This window comes from Gorilla gorilla, chromosome 9 (genome assembly GCF_029281585.2).
Source record: "Gorilla gorilla gorilla isolate KB3781 chromosome 9, NHGRI_mGorGor1-v2.1_pri, whole genome shotgun sequence".
Lineage (NCBI taxonomy): Eukaryota > Metazoa > Chordata > Mammalia > Primates > Hominidae > Gorilla > Gorilla gorilla.
In genome coordinates this window covers 22,104,117-22,112,451 of record NC_073233.2, presented here as the reverse complement: position 1 = coordinate 22,112,451, position 8,335 = coordinate 22,104,117, and the positions used below count along the sequence as shown (strand labels likewise).

Genomic DNA, 8,335 nt, shown 5'->3' with positions numbered 1-8,335 from the left:
AGAATTGTGGACAGTCTTCACAGAAGAGGTGCCCTTGAGCCAAGTTTAAAAATAAATGTCCATTTTCAATAGTCTGTTGAGAATATAAATTACTAAATGGTAGGTAGAAGAAAGAGCATTTACATGGGCATGGAGAAATAATAGAAAATGGTGCATTTGGGGAGCTTGAAGTATTCCTATTTGGCTAGAGTGCATGATCTCCACATGAAGGCACAACAGGAGACAAGATTTTTTTTTTTTTTTTTTTTGAGATGGAGTCTCACTCTGTTGCCCAGGCTGGAGTGCAGTGGCATGACCTCGGCTCACTGCAACCTCTGCCTCCCGGATTCAAGCAATTCTCCTGCCTCAGCCTCCCGAGTAGCTGGGATTACAGGCATGTGCCACCATGCCCAGATAATTGTTTCTGTATTTTTGGTAGAGACAGGGTTTCACCATGTTGGCCAGGCTGGTCTCAAACTCCTGACCTCAGGTGATTCACCAGCCTTGGCCTCCGAAAGTCCTGGGATTACAGGCGTGAGCCAGCACACCCAGCCAGGAGACAAGATTTAAAATATTTAAACAGAGTCTGCCCTACATCTTGGGTAAATCATTTTCCATTTCTGACTTTTAATCAGTTCATGTATATAGCTGGACTAGAGTCCCTGCCCTCCCTAATTCCTAGGGCTTAGCTTTAGAATTTATTTTAATTTTTTTAGAGACAAAGTCTCACTATGTTGCCCAGGCTGGTCTCAAACTCCTGGCCTTCAGTGATCCTCCCGCCTTGGCCTCCCGAAGCACTGGGGTTTCTGGCATGAGCCACCTTGCCTGGCAACTTTAGAATTATAAAGGGAGACAATATCAGCCAGATGGTGGAATAGGAGGCTCCGTATTTTCTCTCTTCCTACAGATACATGGAATAAACAGCTACACATGGATCAATTTTCTGTGTGATAAATCTAGAATTACAAACTCGAACAAAATGGGCCCTTAAATATCATCTAGTCCACAGGTTTTTAAACTGTGTTGCCAGGGCTTCCTTGGAGTCTGGGGGTTCAGCTGCCCTCAGGATGGGGGCCAAATAGGCTGAGATCCCTGTCTCCAGCTTCAGTCAGAGCAGCTGTGCTTTGCTTTGAGTACTGGGCATCTGCGTATGAATTAAGAAAAAAGATGAGGTTCTGATGCTAAAAGGCGAAGTTTGAAAAATCACTGGACTGGACCAACCCTCCCACTTCGTAGACGAAGAAAATTTAGAGGCAGGAGGAGCAAGGAAATGACTTGCGTGGGGTCAAGAATGAGTCAATTAATGGGCTTTAAGAAGAGACTGGGCTTCCTATTATTGAAGACACATTTTCATGCTCATTTTCTTCTTCAGATCAATCAAGGTGTCCCCCTCCTTCTTCTTGGAGGAGTCAGGCTCCTGCCAGCCAGATCTTCCACAACACTTAAAAGACAAAGGATCAAAGTGAAAAAACAAATGCTAATGCTCCCAACCCTGCTGACCACCTACTGGGCCCAAGAGGTTCAAAGCTTCAAACCGGGGAGGAAAAGCCCAGCCCCCTTCTATCACCTGGGCTCTCTGCAGCTTTTAGGACCACTCTCCAGCATCCCCTTCCACATGGCTTTCTAGAGCTACTCAGGCCTCCTGACACACTTGGTCCAAAGAGGCTCCCAGAAGGCCTGGCCCCTAAATAGTCCCTGTACCATGATGACTACGTGTGTGCCTGGGGTTAACTGTGGTGGATAACGGTTCCATCTGTTCAAAATATGTTTACAAGGTATAGGCAGAGAAAAGGATTGGGAAGTACACACACTTCAAACTGCTGAAGAATTTTGTGAAAGTGTTCTGTGTGTTTTTAGGCAAACCACTCCAGTTTTCTGGGTCTCAGCTTTCCACTTTTAGAAATGAACAGCTGGAGGAGTTATTTCTAAGGCCCTTATCGGCTGACAAATGCCGCTCAGTCTTGTTGTTTTCTATTCTCTTAAGACATTCTTTGAAGAGAGTTTTCCCCTGAGGAAAGTGCTTCAGAGGAGAAAATACACCAGGTACGTGTTCCTAGTGGAACACATGTTTAGGGCAGTTAGGAGTGTAAGACATTGTAAAAGATGGAAAGGGAATGAGGACAGAAGACTCATGCTGAGTCTGCAGCAGGGATTTGCTGCTCCTTTTGAAGAATGTAAAGGGCCACTGTGCCAGGAGTTGGGCTCTGAGCCCTGTTGGGAATCCAGGGAGGCCCATGGTGACTTGATCTGCTGCAGGCTCAAATTCACCCCATGCCTGGCCCCTGGGAACTCTGACACCCTTGGACTCCAGTAAAATTTGAGTAGGGATGCATTCCAAGATTAAGTAGCAAAGAGTGCGAAGTGAAAGATAGTGAGAGGGCACCACCTGTGCCTTGTGGTTTTGTAATTCCTGCTTTGAACCTTTCCCTTTTAATGGTAATAAAAAAACGCAGGTAAGTAAGTCACTTTTATGCTGTCATTTCCAAGACCCTCCTCCAGGCAGGACTCATGTATGGTGGGTCCACATACTAAATGGTTTACCCCGTTTCTGACCTCATTAGTCAGTCCTGTGCAATACTGGATTGTTAAATATTCTGAATACCACTCAAAATTCTAGGACTTTTTACTTGGGGTATTGGAGCAGAGAGACAAAAACCCTCAGGAAGACTTCTTTTCATCAAAATTCAACTAAGCACCTACTATGTGTCAGACTCTTAGACATGCCTGCAGTCCCCAAACATCAGGTCTGCTACGTGTGGTGCTATCCAGACGCAGCTATGATTTCCCAGTATTATCGGATCCAGTAAAGAACTCAGTGAGAATAAAGGCTGGAGAACTAACTGCAACCAAATCCTAGTGCTCCTTAGGCTGCAATAATGCCACCCCCCTATTGTCTTCTGGAGGGCAGGAGGTATTGGGCGGGAGGGAGAATGGAGGAGAAGCCCACTTGGGCTTTATTCTAAATAATTATTTGCAATTATCTGAAAGGGAAAGGAATTGCAATAGCAGGGAATCAAATCCTCCTAACCTTTGCTTATCCGGAATTTCCATCTTTACCTATTTTCTGAGAAGCAGGTTACCTCTTTCATGAAGTTTTTGTTTTCAGATTTTAGAAGGGGCTTCACTCTCTTTTTTGCTTCTATTGCTATTTGTAAGGTCAGCTACCACAGTCTCATAGCACTTTACTATATTTATCTATTTAAAATGTTGTCTTCCCCAACCAGACCCAGATCTTCTCTAAGAAAGGACTGAGCCCGTTTATCTTTTCCTTCTTGATGCCTAAGAGTGCCTGGTACATAATGCAGCTTTGTAAATACTTGTTAAATGAAAAAATGAATGACTAAATAAGTAAAAATGAATGAATAAATAAACGCATTCCTAGACTCTGACTCTCTGTAGGCATCACTAAATTATGTTGCCTATCTGGCTCCTGGTGGCATTTGCGTTCTAGCCCCTGCTGTAGGTGATAATTAATTAAAATTAGGATCAGCTGGAGGGTTAGAACATCCTGAAATAGCAGTGGCTTAATAAGAATCAAAGTTTCTTTCTTTCTCATTGAAAGTTTGAAAGAAACAGCCACGGTTTGCATGGTGTTCCATGGTTTGTTTCTACCTTGCTGTGCATGACCTCCACTGCTAAGGTCATTTATGGCCCAAGATGATTACTCCAGCTCCAGCCATCACATCTGTATTCCATCCTGCAGAAAGGAAGAAAGAAGGTAAAGAGCACATTATGACTCTTTAAAGACACTGGTTAAAGTTGCACACTCCGTTTCTATGTAAATCCCATTGATTGTAACAGGATTAAGTCACATGGTCACGCCTTGCTCAGAGGAGGTTGGAAGACGTAGTTTTTGTTGTTAATAGCCACCGAAAATGTGGGAGTTATATTACCATTGAAGAATGGTGATTGAAGAACAACACACAATGCCTGCTATAGTAACCATTTATGGTTTTTTTCTTTGTTTTTTGCCAAGAGAGTGGACGGATGAAATCAATAGTATAGAAAGATCAATATGGTGGCTGGAAGGAACAAGACATTAGAGAAAGAAGATACTGGAGTCAAGGAGACCAGTAGGAGGCAGTTTTGCAAAAGTCTAGATAGATGAGATGAAATCGGACAGTAGCAGGTAGGATGGAAGGGTAGATGCAGATTGCTAAAGCAGTTTGGTAGTGAACTAGTCAATGCCGTGTGAATATCGCTGGGGTGAAGAAAAAGAAGGAGTCTAGAATTAGGCTCCCTTTGTGATTGGTGCCCTTGGAAATGGGGCTGTCACTGATTGATTTGGGGAATTTCAGGAAGACCTCAGCAGGTGAGGTAGAGATGAATACTGAGAGTGCTGATTTTGATTTGGGACGCTTAAAGAGCTGAGCACTGACTGATTCAGGTAACCCCTAGAGATCTAGCTAACCCCTAGAGTTTCCCAGAGTGCACCCCCAGAAGAAAACTCTAGGGGTTACTTGGATCAGTCAGTAAGAATGGACAGTTAGTCCAGTTGGAATGAGTATAGTGGAGCAGGAAACACAGTTGGAGGGTGAGAGTAGGGTCATCTTCCTGTCTTCTCCCTGGTACTGTGGTCATTGCCCTGTTTCTCAGAAGAGTTTGAAGACAGAAGTGATTTCAAATTCTCACTAATTAAAATGGAGGCTATCAGCATGTGCCTGAAGTCCTGCTGCTGCAGCAGAGGAAGTAAGGAGGGGTTCTCAAATCCACAGCCAAGCCTCTAGGCAGCATCCTGACTCCAAGGGGAGGTGCTGGGAAGCTGGGGAGGGGCAGCCACGTGCCAGCCGGCTGTGCCAAGTGAGGGAGCCACATGCCTGGGGTTCTGCCATGTGTTTGTTTATTTGGTTTGGCTGATGTAAAACATACACACACAGACTCACAGCCTTAGGGCCTGTTTGCAGAGCCCATGTTTAATCCTCAACTAAAATCAGGAACAGCGCAGGAAAAAAGAAGGAAGCCAAAATAGCAGAATACAACCAGGTAGCAGAGTTTGTTCATTCATTCATTAATTTATTCACTCACTCATTTAGCAAACGAATACCAGGCACTATGCAAGGTACTGGGGCAATAACGTGAATACGTTTCCCCAAGGAGCTCCAAGACAGGGTCTGGGAACAGAGACAAGGGAAGAGGTCATTTTAGTACAAAGTGAAAGGGGCATGATACAGATTTACAGTGCAGCTCTGATCTGGTCATTTCCTGGCTCAAAATCCGACAGGAGCTCCCCTCATATCTAAGCAGGCTTTCATAGGCCCGATAATCACACCCTTAAACCTTCACCCATGCTCCAAGTTCAGGGGAATTCAAGCAGCTCCAGGATCATGCTGCCTCTCACATCTCCTGACCTGCTCATACTCTGTTTCTCCTGCTTGTTAGGGCCTTCTTTCTTCTGTTCTTTGTTGCTTCCCACTCAGCCTTGAAAGTCAAGTGTCATCATCTCCTGGTGACCATCCTCTGGGTCCTCACTACATGCCCTGCAGCCTTTATTGCTGGCACTGCTCAACTGCTACTTTCACCTGCCCATCTCCCCTGTGGCCTGTGAGCAACTCCAGCAGAGATGGATCTTGTCCACATCTGTATCCTGGCAGCTAATCGATGCCTGGCACAGAAACACTCTTAATAAATGCCTGTCCAATTGAATGGACATAATTTAGTGCTACTATGGATAGCCTCAATGTGCCATAATTAAAATACACTTGGATTCTGGAGTCAAACCCTGAGCTCTGTCACCTCCACCTTATCATTTCCTTCTCTGAGCCTCAGTTTTCTTATTCTTCAGCTTAAGCTGATAATATTTCTGAGTATGTCTTATATGAAAATGCTTTCTTTGGTATTTGTTCACCTTTCTTTCTTTAATGTGATAAACATGGAGCATTTATTTATTGCTTTTATGATTATCCTCCTAAGAAAAAGACAAGGCCCTGCTCTGAGGAGTGAAGACACAATCCAGCAGGCAGGAGGGATGGCTAAGTTCAAAGTCTTGAGAAGTGCCCCTCATGGACACCCCAGGGTGCCCATCTCCAGGTTACCACCAGGTAATATGGCCTTTTAGGTCATTATAAAGATGCATTTGATAATATGAAAGAGTGAAAACATTCTATTCTTCAAGTTTGCTTTCTTGATGTGTGACATTTAAATATTTAGATGTATGGTGTTTGAGTCTGTAGTTAGCTTGGGCTGTTTTAGTAGTTGTAAGTTGTAAGTTGTAAGCTTGTAGTTAGTAAGTTTTGGCTGCTACAACAAAATATCACAGATGGAGTAATTTATAAACAATAGAAATTTATTCCTCATGGTTCTGGAGGCTGTGAAGTTCAAGATCAAGGTGCTGACTAATTTGATTTTTGGTGAGAGCTGTCCTTGCTGTGGCCACATTTTTGCAGTGTCCTCACATGGCAGGGGGCAGGAGGGGAGTCTCTTTTTATAAAGATGCTAATCCCAACATGAGGGAATGCATCCTCATGACCTAATTACCTCCCAAAAGCCCTGCTTCCAAATACCATCACTTTAGGGGTTAAGGCATAAACATATGACTTCTGGGGAACACAGCTTAGTCTGCAGCAGCCTTCCTTGGTATCCCTGCTCTAGGTACCACAAATGTTAGGGATGGGCCTTGGATGATGGAAGTACAGGGGAGTTAGCTTCCCATAGTGGGGATCCCTTGGACCAGTGAGAAAAGGGAAAGGGAAAAAGGAGGAGCCAAATACATAAATATCCAGTTAAAAGAAAAAACTTTAGACAAATTAAACTTTACACAGTTTAATTGGGCAAAGAACGATTTGTGAATCGGCCAGCCCCCAGAACCAGAATAGGTTCAGAGCTACTCCACATGGTCGAATATTTATGGACAGAAAAAGGAAAGTGACCTAGCAAAACCAGAAGTGAGGTACAGAAACAGCTGGATTGGTTACAGCTGGGCCTTTGCCTTATTTGAACCTGCTTTGAACAGTCAGCTGCCTGTGGTTGGCTGAGACTCTGGTACTTGTTACAAGAGTAGGTTACAGTCTGTTTACATATAAAGTTAGTTTATGGTTCACTATGTATGGAGAAACTTTTAGGCCAAACTTATAATATGTATGGAGGCAGCTGTAAGCAAACTTAATTCAACAACTCCTTCCCTTCTCTCCCCTTCCCTTCTCCATTACCCTTAGAGATGGTTTCTCCTTGCAAATGATCTAGAGGAATTCCAAGCGCTGCAGCTTACCTACCCAGCAAGCTGCTATGTCTCAGGGAGGATCATGGGGAGGTGGTGGCCAGCTGCTGTACATCACATTGCATATTTTCTTGCCTCATTTCCCTTTTCAACTCATTCTTACTACCCCCTGGGCCTCACCCTCAAGGCCCTGATTTTGCTTCTACTAAATGTCAGCACTTTAACCTTGGGCTTTGCTTTTTAGAGGACTGAGAGTGAAGAAACTGCCTCTGTCACTTACTAGTTATGACTTTGAAGCAGGTTACTTGACCTCTTGTGCCTCAGTTTTCTCCTCTGTAAAATGGTGATAAATGGTAATAACTCCTATAGAGAGTTTCTGTGAAGAGAAGACTAAATGAGTTAATATGTCAATTAACTGCCCCTTAACTGTTAGGTTTTATAATTCTTCTTTCTTCAAGGATACTGTATTAGTTTGCTTGGGGCTGCCATAACAGAATACTACAGAGTGGGTGGCTTAAACAACAGAAATTTATTTTCGCATAATTCTGGAGACTAGAAGTCCAAGGCCAAGGTGTCGGCAGGGTTGGTTTCTTCTGAGGCCTCACTCCTTGGCTTGCAGCTGGCTGTCTTCTTGCCATGTCTTCACATGGTCTTTTCTCAGTGTGTCCTCATCCCTGGTGCCTCTTTTCCTCTTCAAATTTCCTCTTCCTGTAAGGACACCAGTCAGATTGGAATAGAGCCCACGCTGTTGGCCTCCTTTTAACTTAATCACCTCTTTTCAATGCCCCATCTTCGAATACAGTCACATTCTAAAGTACTGGGGCTTCAACATGAGTTTTGGAGGGGGACCATTATAGCCCAGGACAGACACTGGTTAAGTGCTACCTCTGTGTAGAGTGACCAACTCAACCTCAGCCAGGTTTGCCTTGTATTTTCCTGGTTTTAGTACAGAAATTCCGGCATCCCAAGGAATCCCTCAGTCCTGGGTAAGTCAGGAAGATTGGTCAGCCTAGCTCTTCCAGAAGATTTACTCAAGTCTTTTGCAATATGTAAGGACTAGAGGAACCCAGTATGTATCTAGAACTCCATCCTTCCTGGTGGACCTTGACAGCCATTAACTTGCTTAATCCTCATTTCAGCCTTGTGAAGTAGGTGGGGCAGGAAACAATATTCTAGTTACATAAAGGAAGAAATAGGCTCAGA

General features: G+C 44.0%; 1 long non-coding RNA gene across 2 annotated transcripts in view; it reads right to left on the bottom strand.

Moving 5' to 3' along the window:
• Positions 1-7,642: 7,642 nt before the first annotated feature.
• The window catches only part of LOC109028793 (uncharacterized), a 79,894-nt gene continuing 79,201 nt past the window's right edge, over positions 7,643-8,335 (bottom strand). For both annotated transcript variants that reach the window (XR_008669762.2, XR_010135374.1), the window contains one exon: positions 7,643-7,840. This is a non-coding gene — a long non-coding RNA (uncharacterized lncRNA). The remainder of the gene's footprint in view (positions 7,841-8,335) is intronic.